At 50.6% G+C, this 21,749-nt stretch overlaps 1 pseudogene; it reads left to right on the forward strand.

Moving 5' to 3' along the window:
• The first annotated feature begins 4,806 nt into the window (after positions 1-4,806).
• On the forward strand, positions 4,807-10,599 carry LOC100431038 (MKI67 FHA domain-interacting nucleolar phosphoprotein pseudogene; annotated as a pseudogene).
• The last annotated feature ends 11,150 nt before the right edge of the window (positions 10,600-21,749 follow it).

Consider the following 21,749-nt stretch of genomic DNA (forward strand, 5'->3'; position numbering starts at 1 on the left):
AGAGTTCTACCATTTACAGTTATTAGACAAGAGGGTTCTCAATAATGTAGTCTCTGGACTAGCAGCACCAGCAGAACCTGAGAACTTTTCATGAGTGCAAATTCTCAGGCCCCACCCTGGACCTGGTGAATCAGTAACTCTGGAGTAAAGCTCAGCCATCTGTGCTGCAGTAACCCTCTGGGTGTTCAAGAACCTCTGGTATACAACAGGCAGAAAAACGTGTTTCCTTCTGTAGGTCCAAAGCCAGGGATTACATATGTTGGGTCTTGATATGAAACAATGACATGCAATTAAAAGACATAAATCTCCCTCCTGCTCCCACCCTCCATCCAATGTGTTCTATTTTTATGAGTTAAATAAGAAAACAAGTGGCAATCAGTGATTCAGTCTAAAAAGTATATTTACAATGTCAGTTCTCATCCAGCCTGATCTCATACAACACCATTTACACCCTCTTACCTCTCAAGTTTTAAAAACATATCTTCACAATGTAAGTCACAGGCACACTAGCAGTTCTATAATAAAACACCAAGTAGATTGGAATGTTCAAACTTACTAGAGAAGAAAAGTGGAATCAATGGCTATATTTTCAAATTGTATTCAACAGGAAATACAAGTGTTGAATTTTTTTCACCTTCGTACTTCCAAGTTAATAGCATTAAACCAGAATACTCCATTCTTTCACAGCCTCTAGCCAGGCAAAATCTTCCTGTATTACTTCTCACTTTGAATGGATATAAAGCAGAGTCCTCCTAGGCACATTTTGTATACCTGCAAAGATGCAGAACTAAACACTTCCATCTGTTCAACATTCAAACAAAAGACCTGTAACCCAGGATGGTGAGTGTAATACTTCAGCAGTAGCACCAAAGCCTCCAATATGAAAAGATACCAAGAACGCCACTAGCAAACCAAATGAGCTCATGGCTGGGAGCAGTTCATGCCTGTAATTCCAGCACTTTGACAAGCCAAGATGGGAGGATTACTTGAAGTCAGGTGTTCAAGATCAGCCTGGGCAGCATAGCAAATTCACATCTCCATAAAAATTTTTTTGAATTAGCTGGGCATGGTGGTACACACCTGTAGTCCCAGCTACTTGGGAGGCTGAGGTAGGAAAATTGCTTCAGTTCAGGAGTGCGAGGCTGCAGTACCTATGATCGTGCCACTGCACTCCAGCCTTGGTGACAGAGCAAGACCTAGATAATTACAGTCTATCCTGCTCCTATTTACATTAAAATCACTGATTTAAATGCTTTCCATCAGCAGGATAAAAATTAAGTGAAATGTGACTTTGGAGGTTGGCCAGAAAATAGGCAATGGAGAAACAGGCACTTCCCACAAGAATGAAAATGACCAATAAGCATATAGAAAAGATTCAAGGCCGGGTGCGGTGGCTCATGCCTTTAATTCTAGCACTTTAGGAGGCCAAAGCTGGTGGATCATCTGAGGTGAGGAGTTTGAGACCAACCTGATCAACATGGTGAAACCCTGTCTCTACTAAAAATTCAAAAATTAGCCAGGCACGGTGGTGGGCACCTGTAATCCCAGCTACTCAGGAAGCTGGGACAGGAGAATCGCTTGAACCCAGGAGGCAGAGGTTGCAGTGAGCTGAGATCACACTGTTGCACTCCAGCCTGGGCAATAGAGCAAGATTCCACCTCAAAAAATAAATAAATAAATAAATAATAAATAAATAAAAAATAATAATAATAAATAAATAAATAAAATTAAAAAGGTTCCAAAGCACTAGAAACCAAATAAATGTAATGAAAACAATGAGATTTTCTGCTTAAATACCAACAAATGGAAGGAGGACACTGGAGCTCTGCCCTTGTTGGTGGGAATATAAACTGAACCGATTTTTTCTGCAGGATAATTTGAAAATTTCTACTAAAAATCTTAAAACTGTTTTATTTTATTTTCCTCCAGAAATTCTACTTCTATGAATTCAGCCGAAAAATCCTTGCTTGAGTTCATTAAAATATATATATAAGAAAATTTACTTCAGGGGTGGCAATGATTAACTTAATATACATCAAGCTTTTAAAAATCATGATGACAAGGATATATTTACTGCCATAGAAATATGCCCAAAACATAGTGACAAAAGACTATATGTTATGATTCTACTTTTTAAAATGTTTATATGCATACAAAAGTATAAAACGCAACAAACCAGAATGTTTTGCGTGGCAAAATTAAATACTTTTCTTAATATTTTGTCTTCCAAATTATTACAAAAAGAATGTGATTTTCTTTATAATCAGGGAGAAGTAGTTTTCATTTCATTATATTTAAATTTCTTTTCTTTTCATTATTTTTTCTCATGTATGTATCGCATGTACTCTAGAGAGCTTGAATCCCTACCTCTTGAGGTAAATCAGACCATTTCTGTCTCTGTCAACTTGCCTTTTTTGGACATTTCAAATCAATGGAATTATGCAATACATGCTCTCCTGTCTGGCTTTTATACTTAGCTAATGTTTTTGAGGTTTGTCCATGACATATAATAGGTTTTGGTAATTTGTTCCTTTCATTACTGAGTAGAAGTCCATTGATGGATATACCACATTTTGTCAGCAGAGAGCATTACAAACTTCGATATCAATTTCCTGTGGTCTAAATGAAACCCTTGGAACACAGGACTTACAGGGAAAGCTGCTGTGCATGTCAAAATAACTACTTAGCAGAACCAGCTTTGTCATCAGGAGCCTGAACTGCTGCAGACATTTTTACCATTTTGCAACTTCCTTTTTACAAGCAACTTTTGTGCTACTACAAATCAGGACTTTTGAAGCATCTGATACATCCATCTAATAAGTATGAGCGTGTGTCTGAGTGGACAAGTGAAACCATCTATGCTACACTGCATATTTTTTCCTGCCCCAGACTGGACCAGGGAATCTCTCAGCTTTCTAGAGTACCTTGTCCCCACTGACAAAGCCGAACAGTATTAAAGACCCTGCTGCCTTTGTTAGGGAGATTTGGAGGGGAGGCCCAGCAGCAAGGGTGGAGAGGAAAAAGAGAGGGGAGCTTGTGGAACAGGAAGCCCCCGGGGTCCGCGCATGGCTCCCCGCTGTGGAGGATGTTGTGGATGGGGAAGTGCTGATGGTGTCCCAAGGCAGCCTAGCACCTCCACTGGGCCCAGAAGGTCTTCACTTTGGACCCTTACCCATGTTCCAGAAGTGTTTAAAAGCTGTTTTTGCTTTTGTTCTTTTCCTAAATAATCATTACTTGGTAGTTAGTTATTAGTCTTTCTTTGGGAGAGGGACAGGGCTTTAAAACTGAAGAACATAATTTTCAATAAAATATAAAAAATGGAAAAAAGTTACTTTGTAAACAATTTGCTATACAAACCAAATGGGAGCTATTGAGAATCTCAATAAAATGTTAAATGCATTTGCTGCTGTTAGAAGAAACAAAAGAAAAAATTTAGAAGAAATAAAGATAAAAATGCATTTGCTGGCAGTGGTACCATTTGCCTAAGGCTGGGTCGCTGTGTCATCATACTGTGGTGGGGGTATGTGTCGTGTATATGAGTGAAACTTTTCATCTCAAGATAGGTCATAATCTTAGCTGCAGTTTTCCTTCCAAATAGGGTTACAAAGTAGTAAAACATGGACTTGGAAGTGACAGACCTGAGTGAATCAGCACAGCTTAAAGAAAAATCCAATGAAACTAACTTTTAACAATCCTGAGGTTGGTTTTTGAAATAGATACAATTATTTACTCTAAGCATCTGGTTATGATCTTGAATCAATAATACATACTGTCGTGACCCTTTTTATTTAATGGAAATAGACGTTTCATCCAGAAAACCCGAAACACTGACTTTTTTTTTTTTTTTTTTAAAGACAGGGTATCACTCTGTTGCCCAAGCTGGAGTGGAGTGATGGATCTCAGTTCACTGCAGCTGGCCTCCCACCTCAGCCTCCCAAGTAGCTGGGACCACAGGTGCCACCGCGCCCGGCTAATTTATTGTATTTTTTGTACAGCTAGGATTTTGCCGTGTTGCCCAGGGTGGTCTCAAACTTCTAGGCTCAAGTGGTTCACCCACTTCAGCCTCCCAAAGTGCTGTGACTACAGGCGCGAGCCACTGTGCCTAGCCTGCAGTGACTTCTTAAAACTTAAGTTCAAGCATCTCTTCTTAACTCCTTTAACTGGAGGTATCTCTTCTCTCATTCTCATCTTTGGTGTTCTCCCAGAGTTCACTGCTGACTGGATGTACAACATACATTTCAAAGTCAAGCCTGCCTGCAGTGGCTCATGCCTATAATCACAGCACTTTGGGAGTCCAAGGCAGGAAGATTGCTTGAGTCCAGGAGTTCGAGATCAGCCTGACCGACAGGCAGAAACCCCATCTCTACTAAAAATACAAAAATTAGCCAGGTGTAGTGGTGCATGCCTGTAATCCCAGCTATTCAGGAGGCTGAGGCAGGAGAATCGCTTGAACACAGGAGGTAGAGGTTGCAGTGAGTCGAGATCGTGCCATCACACTCCAGCCTGGGCAACAAGAATGAAACTCCATCTCAAAACAAACAAACAAAACAAAACACAGAAACAAGAACAACTTTCTCGTGGAATAGTCTATGTGTGCCACCTACTTAACCTACTGAATGAAACCCAGATCCTTTCCTGTCCTCCCAGTGTGGCACTGTTTCAAGGTTCAGACTATCCAGAAATAAAAGGACTGGAAATAGCAAAGGCTATGCATTTGTGTAGTTTGAGTCTGAGGATGTTGCCAAGATAGTTGCTGAAACGATGAACAACTACGTGTTTGGTGAAAGACTTTTGGAGACTCATTTTATGCCACCAGAAAAAGTACAGAAAGAACTCTTTCAAGACTGGAATATTCCATTTAAGCAGCCATCATATCCATCAGTGACACGTATCATCAGAATCGGCACTTACACAAAAGCTACAGATGGAGGAGCGATTTAAAAGGAAAGAAGGATTACTTGGGAAGAAATTAGCTTAAGAAGGAAATGATTATGATGTTCCTTCTTTGATTTTACAGAAAATGGAAAGGATTTCAAAAACAAATCGTCAGACATCTACAAACGGCCAGGTTTTATGTAAGAAGAAGAAAAAGAAAAAAACAAAATGAAGAAGAAAAAGGTTTAGGTACTCCTGAGAAGACTGTGGATACCCAGGGCCCCACACCGGTTTGTACATCAACGTTTTTGGAGAGATGAAAATCTGAAGTGGCTGAAATGAATGATGATGAAGATAACGAAATAGTTTTCAAACAGCCCATATCCTGTGAGACTCAAACACCTACATGTTCACAAAAGAAAAAAAAAGATGAAGAAAAAGCAATCCGTGATTTTCAATGTATTATATATAAGATTTCTTCTGAAAAAATATTTTTATGAGAAAAATACAAAAAATTAGCTGGGCATGGTGGCTCATGTCTGTAGTCCCAGCTACTCGGGAGGCTTAAGGGGAAGGATCACCTGAGCCCAGGAAGTTGAGGCTACAGTGAGCCGTGATCACACCACTGCACTCCAGCCAGGTCAAGTCATTATATTTATCTTAACCTTTTCTAGGCTGACTTAAGTGGAATTTGTATTGAGAATACAATAGGCAACCTCACAGACATCTAAGTACAGAACTCAAAATAGGACCACACCATGGAAGGCCTGCCTGGGCTGGGAGGCGATTTTCCTCTTCCGCAGGCCTTCACTCTGGACTTCTGCTCCATGCTTGTGCTCTGCTCTGCGGATAAACATTCAGCATGTGCTCCAGGCTCCTCCAGCCTCTGAGGCTTTGGCTTGCCCTGGCAGTACCCCTGGTCCCAGTGTTACTGGACCATATAGATGCTCCTCTGCAAAAAATCTATTGAAAACTGTGTCATTTCCAATGAGCAGGAGAGAGAATCTGATCTGCCTAGCAGTGAGGGTGGGAGTTCCCTAGTTGTCCCTGGATTTGTAGTGCTGCCCTTTCCAGAGACTCGAGGAGGGGCCAGATATCCAAAAAGAGGGTGCGGGTGGGACATCAGTAATACAGTCTACTTCTACTAGAAAGTATAAAGTAGAGGCGGTGGCTCACGCCTGTAATCCCAGCACTTTAGGAGGCTGAGGCAGGTGGATCACTTGAGCTCAGGAGTTCGAGACCAGACTGGGAAACATGGAAAAACTCCATCTCTACTAATAATACAAAAAATTAGCTGGGTATGGTGGCACATACCTGTAGTCCCAGGTACGTAGGAGGCTGGGTGGGAGCATTGCTTGAGCCCAGGAAGTAGAGGCCGCAGTGAGCCGAGATCATGATGCCACTGCACTCCAGCCTGGGCGACAGAGTGAGACCCTGTCTCAAAAAAAAAAAAAAGAAAAGAAAAAAAAACACAAAGTGGAAGCATCTGTATGCATGATTGAAGTCATGCTTTCCATCTATTTTTTCCACCTTCCCTTTTTTCTCTCTAAAACATTGTATCTTAAGCTTTTCCCTATGTTATCAAGTACTCATAAGCATTATTTGAATGGTTGTATCAGAATCCATTATCTGGACTCATTGTCATTTAGCCATCTGCAGTTGCTGGAGATACTGCCCTTTCTGCCACACTCAGTCACCCTTCTGACCTTGCTGTGTCCAGTTATCTACTAATACACACACTGGTCATTTAGGACTTAAAGTTAAGAATAGTTATCATGGTTTCTAACACTTCAAAAAGAATGTATCTTCCTAAAAATAGAATGGCTTGGAGGTTATACTATTAAAGCAAAATAGACAAATTGATGTTGAAATTACTGTTTTACTTTCTTCTTGTGTCTATTTCCACTTCTCTGTCATTTTGATGGATACAGTTTCATTTGGAAGGATTTTTATTTCAAAACAGAAACAGCATATGACATGAGAATGGGAACTCTGAAAGGTTCAACTTTCTAGTTTACTAAGTTTGTCACAAAAGCTACTGATAGTGAATCATGAGTGGCCTGTATTGAAAGTGAGTTCACATTATGTACATCTTAAGCACTATACTTTTTATCAGATATAGAAAAATAGGTGGTGTGTTTGGAAAGGTATTCGGCTAGGAGTCAGGAAGCTTGACTGTTAGTCCCAATCCTGCTTCTTCAGCTGAGCGCTCGTAGGTAATAATTCAGCAGCTATTTCTTAAATACCTAATTAATTTCAGGCATTGTAGTTGGGCTGGGAATATAGACATAGATACTGCATTCATGATTCTCCAAGGCTCCCTTCCTCACCCGGCTCACAGTGAGCTTTCTTATGCATTGGGTAAATTTGTCTCCTAACCGGCCCCAACTCTCTCCCCAACCTGCTTCCCAGGGCAGTTGTGAGGATCAGATGAGGGAGAATATGTGTGAAAGCAAATTGAAAATGATTTTAAAATGCAGTAAAAATATGATCCATGGAAAAGTATTTAAAGATCCTTAGAATTTTAAATAAACAGTACATTAGGCTGGGCACTGTGGCTCACACCTATAATTCCAGCACTTTGGGAGGTCAAGACAGGCAGATCATGAGGTCAGGAGATCGAGACCATCCTGGCCAGCATGGTGAAACCCTGTCTCTACTAAAAACACAAAAATTAGCTGGGCATGGTGGTGCGTGCCTGTAATTCCAGCTACTCAGGAAGCTGAAGCAGGAGAATCACTTGGACCAAGGAGTCAGAGGTTGTGGTAAGCCATCACGCACTGCACTCCAGCCTGGGTGCAACAAAACAACAACAATAAAAGTATATTAACCTGAATTTTCTATGGTTTTGATTTTAAATAGATATGAAAATTTTACAATGGACCACTGATATGGTTGAAAATCTTGGCTTGATTATTCTCCAAGAAAATGATACAGTAGTTTGTATGATTAATTTTCTAAAATTGCTAGCCAAAGGAAACCAAAGCCTTTTTTGAGTTGAATGACTGGATCAAAGGAGCATTGAACTGTATAACGGAGAAATGTTTTCTGTGTTCACTAACAGCTTGCCTTTGTTTGATTCCAGCTGCAGCATATCATGAGTGATGAGGTCTGTGAGCAGGTGACTGACCTTTACCTGGCAGAAAATAATAATGGGGCCACCAGAGGCCAGCCAAACACACAGAACTCAAGGAGCCTCCTGGAGTCAACGTATCAGCAGAAAGCTGAGCAGCTAATGTCAGATGAGAATTGATTTAAGGTGAGAGTGGCTCAGGTAGTCAAACACCTTGCTGGTGACAATGTAAGTTGTTAGGATTCTCTGAACCAGAAGTTAAAGCCAGGGTACTCTGACCCCATGATTCTACTCCTGGAACTTTTTAGAGTTCCCAATGAGTTCACCAGAGAAATACAAAGTGGTAAGTAACTATCTTCCTGGACAATATACTTTGTTTGTTTCTTCCTTTTTTAAAAAACAAAAACAAAAACAAAAAAACTAGTTATGTATGATTTTTACAATTTTGTATTATTTTTCTCTGAACATTTATCATAGTACACTTTGTAAATACTATTGTTAGAAAAATGTTGGTGCATGAAATCTATGGTCATGGTCATTACAGAAAAGAAAACAGGCCTGGCACACATGGTTCACACTTGTAATCCCAGCACTCTGGGAGGCCGAGGTGGGCGGATCACTTAAGACCAGCTTGAGCAACATAGCAAAACCCCATCTTTGCAAAAAATACAATAATCCAAAAATTAGCCAGGTATGGTGGCATGTGCCTGTAGTAGCAGCTACTCAGGAGACTGAGGTGGGAGGATGGCTTAAGCCTGTGAGGTCAAGGCTGCAGTGATCCCTGATCGGGTCACTGCACTCCAGCCTGGGTGACAGAGCAAGACTCTATGTCCAAAAAATAAAAGAAAAAAAATGCAGATAACCAAAACAAGTCATCTTAGAATTCTTTCCTGAAATTAATATTGATTACATTTCTAGACTTTTCTATGTTTGAGTATGTATTTTGAAAAAGTTTATACTGGACAAATGGTTTTTAACATTTTTTTGAGACAGGGTCATGCTCTGTTGCACAGGCTGGAGTGCAGTGGTGAGATCACAGCTCACTGCAACCTCTGCCTCTTGGGTTCAAGTGATCATCATGCCTCAGCCACCCTAGTAGCTGGAATTACAAGCATGTGCCACCACACTGGCTAATTTGTATATTTTTAGTAGGGCTGCGATCCCTGTGTGTCTCTGGGCCAGCAGGCTCTTCCCCTCTGTAAACCTCAATGTTCCCCTTCTACAGAATGGGCAGAATTCCCTTCGGACAATACTTGCTCATCTGTTGGGTCCATAGAGAGGAATGGGGCATAGAGCTTTAGCAAGGAGCTGGACAGAGGCCAGAAGCAGTCAAGATCAGAGGGATGAGAGGGTCCCGTCACCTCCCTGATTGCACAGGACCTCACTGAGTCCTCACATGCATGCCAAGATCTGTCCCACCAAGTCAGGGGCAAAAACCCTCAGCTCTGTCCCAGTACCGGGGCTGTAAGAAACCCATATCTCCTCTGGAGGCCTCCTGATGGGATGACTTCTCCCAGCTCGTGCCATCCAAACAGGGAGAGCTGGCCCACACCCAAGTTAGGAGAGCGCAGGGCAAATCAGTCCCCTCCAGCCACACACAGCCTGAAGCTGCTCTCCAAGGACCCCTCAGTCACAGAAGGTGCTGGTCCTCCTACAGTGCTGCCCCACACCCACCACCGCAGCCTCCTGGGGGTGCAGTCAGGGGTACCCTCCTTCAGGCTCTGCCCTCACACCCACTCCTACACAACTACTCTCCCTGCCGGCCGCCCCAGAGATCAGATTGGTTTGGGCCTCCACCTCCACGGGTCCGAACCACCATCTCTTCTGCTCCCCAGAAAGCCAGCTCCCGGCAGACAGGCAGTGTTCCCTCTTCATTCCTCAACACAGAGGGCCCATCACAACCCTCTCAGCAGACGGTAGAGCTCCCCACGCATCCTCTTAAAGAGGCTTCACCTTTGATGGCCACAAGCCCCAACACGACCTCCTCGCAGGGAGTGAATTTGGACAAAATAAAACATAAAAGCAGCACCTATTAAATTACCAGCAACATTTCCTACTAGGATTAACTCTCGGAGTGAGCAGTGTATTCCATTAGATGGATCAGCGCAGGGGTTAGCAAGCGTTTTCCGTACAGGGCCAGAAGGAAACTCTTTAAGGCTCTGCAGACCACTGGCTTTTAGTCACCACCTACTCAAACCCTCCCCTGTAGCAAGAAATCAGCCCTAGACAACATGTCAACAATTGAGCGTGGCCACATTCCCGGGAAACTTTCTTTATGGACGTGGAAGTTTGCTTGTCACGTACTTCTCATGTGTCACAAGATACGATTCTACTTTCCATGTTTTCTACCATTTAAACACGTAAAAGCCATTCTTGGCTCGTGGGCCACATAAAAACAGGCAGCAAGAAATTTGACCGTTAGACCAGCGGCGGCTGACCCCTGGATGGAGCATTAGAGCTTGGGTGCGCGCCCCACCCCAGGGCTTCCAGGAGAGGGAGAGCAGGATGATGCCGCCTCCACCCCCATCGCTCTAGGGGAGAAGGCGGAGCTGGTGCTGTATGAAGTTTGGCTGCAGATCCTGGGCCAGCCCTACACCAAGGCCTTGGAGGACAAAACCAGCCCTGACTTCTGGGCACTTCAGGGGAGCTGACCGGATGGGTGAAGTGGGGTGATCGGGGAAGAGGCCTCGGGAAGACGGGCGATGACTGGACAAGGCTTTGGTAGAGCTGTGACCCTCTCCATCCTCTCCTGACTCCCTAGCTGACCTTCGTCCTCAGACCTCTGCCGAACTTTGACCAAGTGGTGGTGGAGGAATTCCAGTGGGTCCGGGGTGGCCCTGGGTGACCCAGGGCTCAGACCTGGGTTCTGGGGTTGAGGGCAGGAGGCTGGAAGAGATGACCGCCCTTAGGCCCCCCAGGCTGCCCAGCCCCCTGAAGTCTGTGATAATCCTCCCACCAGGCTGGACCCACTGACCGCCAGAGTGGGTGCCACCTTCTTCAGCATGGCGCCAGCCCAGGCTCTTGTGTGGGACTGTGTGTGTCAGGGTCTGCACACCTGCACACCCTGGGGGAGACAGAGGGCCTCTTGGTAGAGATGGTCATCCCAGACCTCGGTCAGTAACTCCTTCCCTCTGCAGGCCCCCTCCGTCTGTCCATTGGCCTCCTCCCTTGGGCTCGCTGCCTCCACATGCCCTAATCTGAAACCTGCCTCCCTTCCTCATGGAGCCCTCCAAGATGCTCCTAGCCCCAGCTCCCTGGTCCCGCAGCAACTTCTGGGCCCAGATTCTGCCTTCTCAGAAGTCTGGGAGGCAGGGCCCCCGCCTGGCCATAGCCTTCTTGGTCTGCTCTAGGTACTCCTAGCCCCAACCTGCTGGACGCCTCCATCCCTGGCTATGCTGTGGCTCTTCTCATTCTAGGCCTCCTGCTCGTCACATTTGCCCTTGTCCTAGTGAGTGTCTGACTGGGCCCAGACTCCTTCCTGAGGGGCAGGCTGAGCCTTTGATGCCTTGAGCCCTTGAGCTAAGCTGAGGGGTAAGCAGGTCCCTTTACACCCCTGATTCCCCCACCCAAGCCCAGCATCTCCAGCTGGGGCTGCAGGGTTTGGGGTCAGGGAGCTGGGCCTGATCCCACTGTCCCTGCCCTTCTTGTCAAGGTGCTGAAGTGGAGGGCCTCCCACGGGGTGTTCAGCCTGGGAGCGTAGACGCGCACAGTGCAGCACAGAGGACCCTCTCCAGACAGGTAAGTGGTTCTCCCTGACCCCCCACCCTGCTTCTGTTCTGGGTGGGATCCATCACCACCCCTGCCAGGGCCTTCTGCAAACACTCCCCGGGAGCTACTGTTGACAGTGCCTTGGTGGTGCAGTCAATGTGCCAGAAAAGCTCCCCACTACTGTGGGAAGTGGCTCAGGCAGTCAAGCAGACTCCCCCAAACAGGCCCCACCTACCCCTAGCCGGTTCCCAGCTGCCTCCCACCAACCCTAGAAATGATGCTGGGGGCCGACAGAGACTGAACTTAGGTGCACAGGGGGCCAGGAGACCTGGGACAGAGAACAGGAGGTGTGGGGAGGGAATCTTCCCTCCCCCACTTCCCACTGCATAAGGGCCAGACAGTGGCACCTCCAGGTCCTGGAAGGACATATGTGGACCCAACTCAGTTTCCCCTTTGTCTCGTGGCCTTTCTTCTCCCTTCCCTGGGGCCAGGTGGATGTGGGAGGAGACGCAGCACCATCCTGGGTGCACTCAGACTCATTCCTCACTCCTGGCCTTCACTCCCTTTCCTCTACACACAGGTGACCCCTCACGCTGCTAATCCCTCTGCTGAAACCCAAACTCCAAGCCTCTCCTCTCCCCACCTTCACCTTGCCCCACGGCTTCCACAGACAGTGCCTCAACGCTGAGGAATGAATCCGGAGTTCCAACACCACTGACTTTCCCAGGAACTCAGAACCAGAGAGGGCCAGGGTCCAGCCCGAGGCCACACAGCCAGGGGCTTCTTCCCTCCTACACCCCCAAGGACTGGACTTGCAGGGCTGGGGCAGAGGTGGGGTGGGGGAAAGCAATGCCTTGTCAACCCACACAGGGAGCTCCACTCCCATCACCAAGGTGCATGAAGTCTAGGAACACCCCTGTTCCCACGTCCACGCTCACTCGGGGCCCTGCTCCAAGTGCTTGGCACTCACACCAGCCTCACGCCCTCCATGCCACAGGTATCGGTCTTCTTTACAGAGTGGTAAATGATGGCCAATGCAGCTAGACCACACAGAGGACTTAGGCACAGCTCGGGGGTCCACAGTCTCTGCTGCCCCTCCTGCCACCAAAGTGTGGTCCTGCTTCCAGGCAGCAGGAAGGGGACAGAAGCCCGCCCCAAAGAGGGCTGGGACAGGGCATCCTTATGCCTGCCTAGTCTGGCCCAGTAGGGCTGGAGGGACTGTCAGTCCTAAGAGAAACGATGGCCCTTTGAGGATATGCAAAAGTCACGAAGCGATCCAAAGTTTGTATTTAAAATATTGATTTCTAGATACTTAGACAGTCATCTCGTGTGAGGAGCTGGGAGGTCCTCACACCTCCAGGGGTGAGGGCCCCAGGGTACCGCCCACAAGAGGAGGAAGACTGAAAAGGGGTCAGAGCAGGAATGGGGGCTGCTGAGGGCAAGGCCCACCCCCCTGCCTGAACCCCTGAACCCAGCCACAGAGCCAGTCAGCCTCAGGCCAGAGGGTGTGAGCAACGGGTGCCCTGGCTGCTCTACAGTGGATCAGAGCCAGTGGGTGTGGGGGGTCTTCCAGGGCAGGTGTGGGGCTGCCAGGGCAAGGTAAGGCAGGCTCCCAGGGCAGAGACTGAGGCTGACCCCTGCAGCCCCCCTACTGCAGGGGGGGACACAGGGATAGGCAAGGGTCTTAACCCAGAAAGCCCAAGCAGCTCCTGTGACCATTGACGCTTGGCAGTGGTGGAATCCAGGAATGGTCTTTGAACCCATGACCTTGAAGGGGGAGCCAAGGATAGTCCTGGCCCGTAGGCTCCCCTACCTGCAGGCAGTGGGCAGGCCCAGTGAGGGGACCCCGGGAGCCCAGACCATGAGCTTACCTGGCCAAAGACAGCAGCCAGCACCAAGACATCAAAGAGGGTTGGTGGACAGATCATCACATCAGGGTTGACTGCGGCTGGCATCAGGTTCCTCTGTACTTCTGGAACACACAGGCCTCTTCTTCCTATCCCTGAAGCGCCCCTGCCCCCACCCCAGCACCCCGAAGACCAGCCTAATAGATGCACTTGTCCTGGGTCAGCCCCGCTGTCCAAGCAACTGCAATTTCTCACTAGAGAGCCAGGGCGGGACAGGGTGTACGAGGGGTCCCTGGAAGATGCCCCCCGGGATGCCCTGAAGCCTAAAACATTCCCCAGTGGGCCTTCTCAGGGAGGGAGGGTTATGGCAGCCTGTTCTTTCCAGCCACCTCTATCACCACAGGAGCCCTTACAGGTGTCTCAGGAGACAACTGGGTCACTAGAGCCAGGACCAGCATAGACACAGTCCTGGGGCTGAGGCTGACTAGGTGGTCTCTCTGTCTTCACTCTGTCACTCTGTCTTCAAGTTTTGGTCTCCTGGCCCACTACAAGCCAGGCTGTTTCAGGCTTTTATGAGGCCTTGCACAGAGACAGAGTTCAAACACAGTTGGTGAACACAGCGGGCTTTAGGGAGGTGGCACATACTTGCGGGTGGGGGCTGGGTAGCAGGGAAGGGCAGCTCTGGGGGCTAGCATGCCTGTCTGGAGGTGGCGCAATGGGACCTGCACCACGTGAGGAGAGAGGGTCCACCTGGAAGAGTGGACCAGCCAGATGGCCACCAAGCTGGATGGCCACCGGCAGAGCCTGCAGGACAACAGAGGGGGCTGGGAAGAGACAGAGGACAGCTGAGGGGCAGGGAACCTGTATTCCTCCATACAGACACGTGAGTCTTCCCTAAGTGGGTCTTCCCCACGGGGTGAGGGGGCATTCAATACACACCTCCAGCTCACCTCAAACCATCTCAGGAGGCCACCACCAACTCACACAGGCCAGTTGAATTGTCACAGTGACCCCAGAACAGCACAGCCCTATCCTTCAGATGAATAAACAGAGGGAGACACACATCTCACAGCCAGGAGCAGGGACTCACACCCAGGTCCAGCTGCAGTGCTGCCTCGATGGCTCTGTCTGCACCTCCTCCGGCACTCAGTTCCTGCTAACAAGTGACCACTTTAGTACAGGTGAAATAGGTGCTATTATCCCCATCTGGCTGCTGGGGAAAGGGAAGCAAGGCACGGGTGACTTGCCCAAGGCCAAAGTGACAGGGTTGGTTCAACCCCATCTGTCTCGGCCAGCACATGCCCATGGCAGAGGCTTTCCTGTGATACAACCTGGAAGGTGGAACTCCTTCCAATGTCCCACTCAGGGCACACAGCATGCAGCCCCATGTTTGGGGAGGTGACAGTGTGGGGAGGTGACAGTGTGGGAAACAATCTGGCTAGGCCAAGGCCTCATGGAGCCCAGGGTTCCCTAGGGTCAGGAGAGCAGTGGAGCCCACCCCAACACCCATTGGAAACCTGGAATCTGCACCTGCAGGAGATCAGGGGAGGGGTTCAGCCTCCGATGCACCTGCAGCAAGGTGAGACAGGTACAGGTGGGCGCCCTGCTTCCAACCAGCCTCAGGTGGGCAGGAAGCAGATCTCCTGCCTGACCTTCCTCTCCAGCCTCCCCAAAGCAGAGGAGAAGGGGCAGCTGCCCATCAGGCCCTTGCCCAGATTGAAGCCACTGAATCTAGGTCCCAACAGGTGAGTGTGACCCCTGACTATCCCAGGCCCGGGCCAAGGCAGTCCTGTCTCTGGTGAGGGCCTGGTAGACAGGAGATGTGATGTCCCCACGTGGCTCTACAAACCTCTGATTGAGGATAATCAAGGAAACAGGCAAGACCATCAAGCTCAGCCAAAAACACGAGGAGGACCAGGGGCAGGCAAAAGTCAGTTTGGGCCCAGGCCTGGCCCCTGGAAGGATGGTGGATGAGGGGTCAGCCACGGTGAAGGGGAATGGATGGCCACGGCCTGGGTGGTCAGGGCTGTCAGCTCCTGCAGCCCCTGTGGAACATCTGCCCAGGCCTGGCTCTGCACTCAGCCTTCTGCCTGGAGCCACAGGTGCCTGGACACCAGCCTCAAGTAGGGATGGTGGTAGGAAAGGCACTGTGGCCACAGGTGGGCACCTAAGCATGGGACAGAGGGGTATCGTGCCCTAATGAGATAATACAGGCCAAAAACTTAAGCAGATGTGACACCATCAATAAACCCCCTTGTCCTGGGTCACATCAATTAAGTCAGAGCCTACTCTGACCCTGAAGCTGCGGCTCAGTCTGGTTGAGACTCACAAAGAGATGTTAGTGCTGGGCAGGGGGCCTGGCCCATCCTGCGATGTCCAGCAAAGCTGTGGGCTGGACAAGAATCTCTGAAGATTAGTCCAGGACAAGAACAGCTGTGCCTGGGCAGGGAGTGGTGGCAATGCCCAGGGGGCAGGAGGCCTGAGGACCTTTAACTAGGTAGGGTGCCAGGTCAGGACGTGCAGAAGAAAAGGTGGCATGGCAGCATCCTGCCCGAGGCCAGGCTATAAACCTAGGGGCCGCCTTGTCTAACCTAAACCATGCTGCCGCCCAGACGGCATCCTTCAAATATGAGGCAGGGCTGGGAGAGCCCCCAGAACCCTCATCCCTCCTGCCCCAGGCTGGTTCCCATCCCTCACCAGGAGGAAACGGAACTCTTCTATGGGGCACAGCCTGCCCGCCAGGTTCTCTATCACCTTGGGAAAGGGGCAGGGGGGAGGGGGAACTGCAGCTGGGTAAGAAAGCACCCAGGTCCCACTCTGTCCCTTTCTTTGCCTGGGGCCAAGGAGAGCCACAGGGGAAGGGCCAGGTTAAGAGGGATCCACCCTGGAGCCCAGAGCTACCCACAGAGAAAACCCCCATCCTCCTGATTCTGCTCCCAGCTCACACTGCTGGGATAACATCCTCCCCATCAGAGAGGCCGGAGGAGGCAGAGGCTGACCCTTGCTCCTTCAGGCACCTCAGCGGGTTTGGGTCCGCCTTCATCATGATCAGGAAGGGGGTCCCTGGGATCACAAATGTGAGGGGCAGCTTCTTGGGCTCCAGGTGCTCCAAGGGTAGACCCTGCAGGGCACCAGAGCTAGAAGGATGCTGGGGAGGCCGGGCACAGTGGCTCACACCTGTAATCTCAACACTGAAAGGCTGAGACGGGTGGATCACGAGGTCAGGAGATCGAGACCATCCTAGCTAACACGGTGAAACCCCATCTCTACTAAAACTACAAAAAATTAGCCAGGCGTAGCGGCATGCGCCTGTAGTCCCAGCTACTCAAGAGTCTGAGGCAGGAGAATCACTTGAACTCAGGAGGCGGAGGCTGAACAGGGCCAGGATCTGAGCTCTGCATGGCCATGGTTACCCTGAGCCAGGTACCCCTACTTTAGTCTCAGTTGTAACTCTGTCTCATGGGGAATGTCAGCATTACCTCTGGAGTCAAAGTAGGTAAGCCAGGGTAACCAGAGTTCCCAGTAGGGACCAAGATCAAAGGATGCAGGGGTCAGGCCTGTCCCGGAAGGTCAGGCTAGACGAGGGGATCTGTGAAGCCGGGGCGGCCAAGGGCCTGCCCTTCAGGTTACAGGCATCTGGGTCCTGGTGTAGATCCTCATATGCCATCCAGAGACCCAACCCTAGGGACAATTCCTCCCAGGCTGGTAGCAGAGAGTTGATCCTTGTACTCACCCCACCCAAAGCTCTGAAATGAGGGGGCCTGTGGCTCAGGGAAACACTCTTCAGGAAAAGGTTCTCAGGGACAGGGAAGGTTTGAGCTGGGTCTTAGGGCAGCCAGAGAGGTAGGTGACAGGCCCTCTCACAAAGCCCACCAGAGAATGCAGGAGGGACACAGGTGTAGTGTCGGGAATGTTCTGGAAGACAGGAGGCAGTCTCCCACTCACCGATGGGGCCGAGTAGTGAGGTCAGGTCCACACACCAGGAGAAGCTGGTATCCACACGCTAGTGCACTTTGCTTCTTGTTTTAGAGACAGGGTCTTGCTCTGTGGCCCAGGCTGGAGTGTGGTGGCTCAATCATAGCTCACTGCAGCCTTGACCTCCTGGGTTCATGCAATCTTCCCACCTCAGCCTCCTGAGCAGCTGGGACTATAGGTGCACGCCACCATGCGTAGTTTTATTTTTTGTAGAGACAGGGCCTCGCTATGTTGCCCAGGCTGGTCTCAAGTGCTTTCCACCTCAGCCTCCCAAAACACTGGGATTACAGGGACAAGGCAGCACTCCTGGCCATGCTGGTGCATTTTGGCTGCCATGGTGCACAGGAGGTATGAGCTGGGGGGCAGAATCTGCTCCTGGACCTCTACCCAGGCCTGCACCCAGACTGACCCCTGGGCTGCAGGGAGCAGGTGTAAAGAGAATGCAGTGAGCAGAGCCGGCTAGCCAGTGATGGAGACCCAGGCTGGGACTAGGAGAGGTAGGGCTCCAACCCTCAGCCTAGTGGCCCTGCCCAACCCCTTGGGGCCAAGATGACTTCCTAGGAAGCCAGGCATGGAGGCCAGCATGCACCTGAACTGAGGACAGAAGACTCTGACGAGAGGGAGGGGGAGGCCTCTGACATAGTTTGGATACTTGTCCCATCCACATCTCATGTTGAAATGTGATCCCCAATGCTGGAGGTGGGGCCTACAGTGTGAGGTGCTTGGGTCATGGTGGGAGATCCCTCATGAATGGATTAGTGCCCTCCCCATGGTAATGAGTGAGTTTTCTTCTTTTTTCTTTTTCTTTTTTTTTTTTTTTTTTTTTTTGAGACAGTGTCTCACTCACAGCTCAGGCTGGAGTGCAGTGGCATGATCTCGGCTCACAGGAACCTTCACCTCCTGGGTTCAAGTGATTCAATGAGTGAGTTTTCTATCAGTTCACAGGAGAGCTGGTTGTTTAAAAGAGCCTGATGCCTCTCCTCTCTTGCGTCCTCTCTCACCATGCAACACGCCTGCTCCCTCTTTGCCTCCCGCCAGGAATAAAAGCTTCCTGAGGCTTCACCAGAAGCCTAGCAGATGCTTGTACAGCCTGCAGAACTGTGAGGCAAAGACCTCTTTTATAAATTACCCAGTCTCAGGGCCAGGAGTGGTGCTCACGCCTGTAATCCCAGCATTTTGGGAGGCCGAGGTGAGTGAATCACTTAAGGTCAGGAGTTCAAGACCAGCCTGGCCAATCTGGTGAAACCCTGTCTCTACTAAAAATACAAAATTAGCCAGGCATGGAGGTGTATGCCTGTAATCCAAGCTACTTGGGAGGCTGAGGCATGAAAATTGCTTGAACCTGGAAGGCAGAGGTTGGAGTGAGCCGAGATCACACCATTGCACTCTAGCCTGGGTCACAAGAACGAAACTCCATCTCAAATCTCTGTCTCTACTAAAGATACAAAAAATTAGCCAGTCATGGTGGTGCATGGCTATAATTCCAGCTACTTGGGAGGCTGAGGCAGGAGAATAGCCTGAACCCACGAGGCGGAGGTTGCAGTGACCTGAGATCGTGCCACTGTACTCCAGCCTGGGCGACACAGCTAGACTTTGTCTCAAAAATAAATAAATAAACCAATTTTAGGCGTTCCTCTGGTGCAACGCAAAATGGGCTAATACAGCCTTCACGCTTGGTGTCCACTGGACCTGACAATCAGGGAAGGGCTGGTCTTGACTCTGCCATTAACAGGCAGACTATGACAGAGTTGTTCCCCTGCTCTGCCTCAGTTTGTCCTCTCAGCTGAGCAGAGCAGGGATAATTGCTTCTCATGTGGGCCACAGGACAAAACAAAGCCCTGAGTCCCACAGGAAGGTAGGTGGGCTACGTCCAAGGAAAGACAGACCTGGGGCAGTATTTTATGTCCCCGGGGTGGCAGAGGTACATGGAGAAGATGCCTCCTTTGTGGGCAAGGGAGAAGGGAAGATAAGCAGAGAGGCGCCAGACACCTGCCTCACCCCCTCCTCCCCCACCTCACACCAGGCCCGTTCCCACTTAGCCCCCAACTCAGGCTGCACCGTTCTCCTTGTGGTCAGTATGACTTCGTGGCCAAGCTGACAGAAGCTGACAGCTTGGATTCATCAGGGACAGCACGTAGTGTAGGTGATGTGCAGGACGGAAGTGGAGAGGGGACACGGGAGCAGTGGTGTCAGGTCTGGGGCTGCCAACATGGTACCTGCCCTGGCTGTGGGCAGACCATGCTGGTCCACCCTGCCAGATGTGGCCTCTAATTCTAAGGTCTCTGAGTTCCAGGCCAGGACTGGAGCCAGACTCCCTTTGGGGACAGGGGACACAGTCCACATAGACATCGCTTGTGCTTTGGGCAAAGCCAGCTGGACAAGCGAATGGGAGGGGCCCCGCTGGAGGGTAAAACTGGGCCTGGACTACTCAGACCTGCCTCTGTGACAGGACGGTCCCGTCCTTCCAGTCAGACGCCTAAGCTGGAAGCCCACCCAGCCAGGGAGTGGGGAAGGGGTGGCCTGCAGTCTCCCTTGAGTCTGTAGCCCTTCCCACTGAAGGGAGCTCCATAAAAAAAGATGCAGAAACACCAAGTGCCCCTCCCAGCTGCTGGCTACTTCCTGGCGTGGCCTCCAGGACCCTGGATGAGTTAAGATGGGGCTGCCAGCAGCTGGGGGCAGGGGGAAAGCTGGGTCCCCAGGGTGGATGCCTAGCAGGAACATGCAGGTGTGGCAAGTGATGGGCCCTCAGAGCTGAGCCCCTTCTGCCCAGGGGGCCTTGGTGACACACATGCTGCTGAGCTCACCCAAGGAGTCAGGGCCTCGTGCCAAGCAGCCTCTCTGCTTGCGAAGACAGTCCTGGGATCGTTACCTCTCTGCCCAGGGCTCAAGTATCCAGGCTGTGGAAGGGCCAGCAGTCAGAAAGAGGGAGGCCGTGGGTGTGGGTCCCCTAGCAGTCAGGGGCCTTGGTGAACAAAGCCCCTGTGAGGGGGATGAGGGGGAAGGGAGACTGAGCTGTACCCCCCACCCTGAGATCTGTGGTACTGGGCTCCAGAGGGGGACCTGGGGGGAGACCAGCATGAGACAAACTGCTACTGATGCCTTTGAGCACCTACTCTGCAGGGCTGGGCCAGCCGGAGGTTGGCATCAGAGGAGTAGGCCAGGGGCCACAAGAAATAAGGCTTGGTTTGGTAGAGCTGTGACCCTCTTCATCCTCTCCTGACCCCCCAGCTGACCCTCATCCTCAGACCTCTGCAGAACTTTGACCAAGTGGTGGTAGAGGAATTCTAGGGGGTCCGGGGTGGCCCTGGGTGACCCAGGGCTCAGACCAGGGTTCCGGGGTTGAGGGCAGGAGGCTGGAAGAGATGACCCCCCCCCCCCAGTCCTGCAAGGTTGCGCAGGCCCCTGAAGTCTGTGATGATTCTCCCACCAGTCCAGATCCACTGATCACTAGAATGGGTGCCACCTTCAGGCTGGCACCAGCCCGGGCCCTCAGGTAGGACTGTGCGTGCCAGTGTCTGCACACCCTGGGGGAGGCAGAGGGCCTCTTGGTAGACACGGTCATCCCAGACCTCAGTCAGTACCTCCTTCCCTCTGCAGGCCTCCTCCCTCTGTCCATCTGCCTCCTCCACGTGCCCTGATCTGAAGCCTGCCTCCCCTGCTCATGGAGCCCTCCAAGATGCTCCTAGCCCCACTATCTGGTCCCGCAGCACCTTCTGAGTGCAGATTCTGCCTTCTCAGAAGCGGGAGGCGGGGCCCCGCCTGGTCATAGCCTTCTTGTTCTGCTCGAAGCACTCCTGGCCCCAAAGCCTCCAGCCCGCTGGACACCTTCATCTCCAGCTATGCCGTGGTTCTCCTCATCCTGGGCTTCCTGCTCACCATAGTTGCCCTTGTCCTGGTGACTGGCTGGGCCCAGGCTCCTTCCTGGGGGGCAGGCTGAGCCTTTGACACCTTGAGCCTTTTAGCCAAGCTGAGGAGATTCCCCCACCCAAGCCCAGCATCTCCTCATCCTCCAGCTGGGGCCGAGGGGTTTGTACCAGAGGGGTGGGCCTGAACCCAGTGTCCCCGCCCTTCTTGTCAAGGTGCTAAACTGGAGGGCGTTCCTTGGGTGCTGACTTTCCCAGGAACTCAGAGCCAGAGAGGGCCAGGTACCAGCCCGAGGTCACACAGCCAGGCGCTTCTTCCCTCCTAGACCCCCAAGGACTGACTTGCAGGGCTGGGACAGAGGTGGGGTAGGGGAAAGCAATGCCTTGTCAACCCACACAGGTAGCCCC

This window comes from Macaca mulatta, chromosome 7 (genome assembly GCF_049350105.2).
Source record: "Macaca mulatta isolate MMU2019108-1 chromosome 7, T2T-MMU8v2.0, whole genome shotgun sequence".
NCBI classification, from domain to species: domain Eukaryota; kingdom Metazoa; phylum Chordata; class Mammalia; order Primates; family Cercopithecidae; genus Macaca; species Macaca mulatta.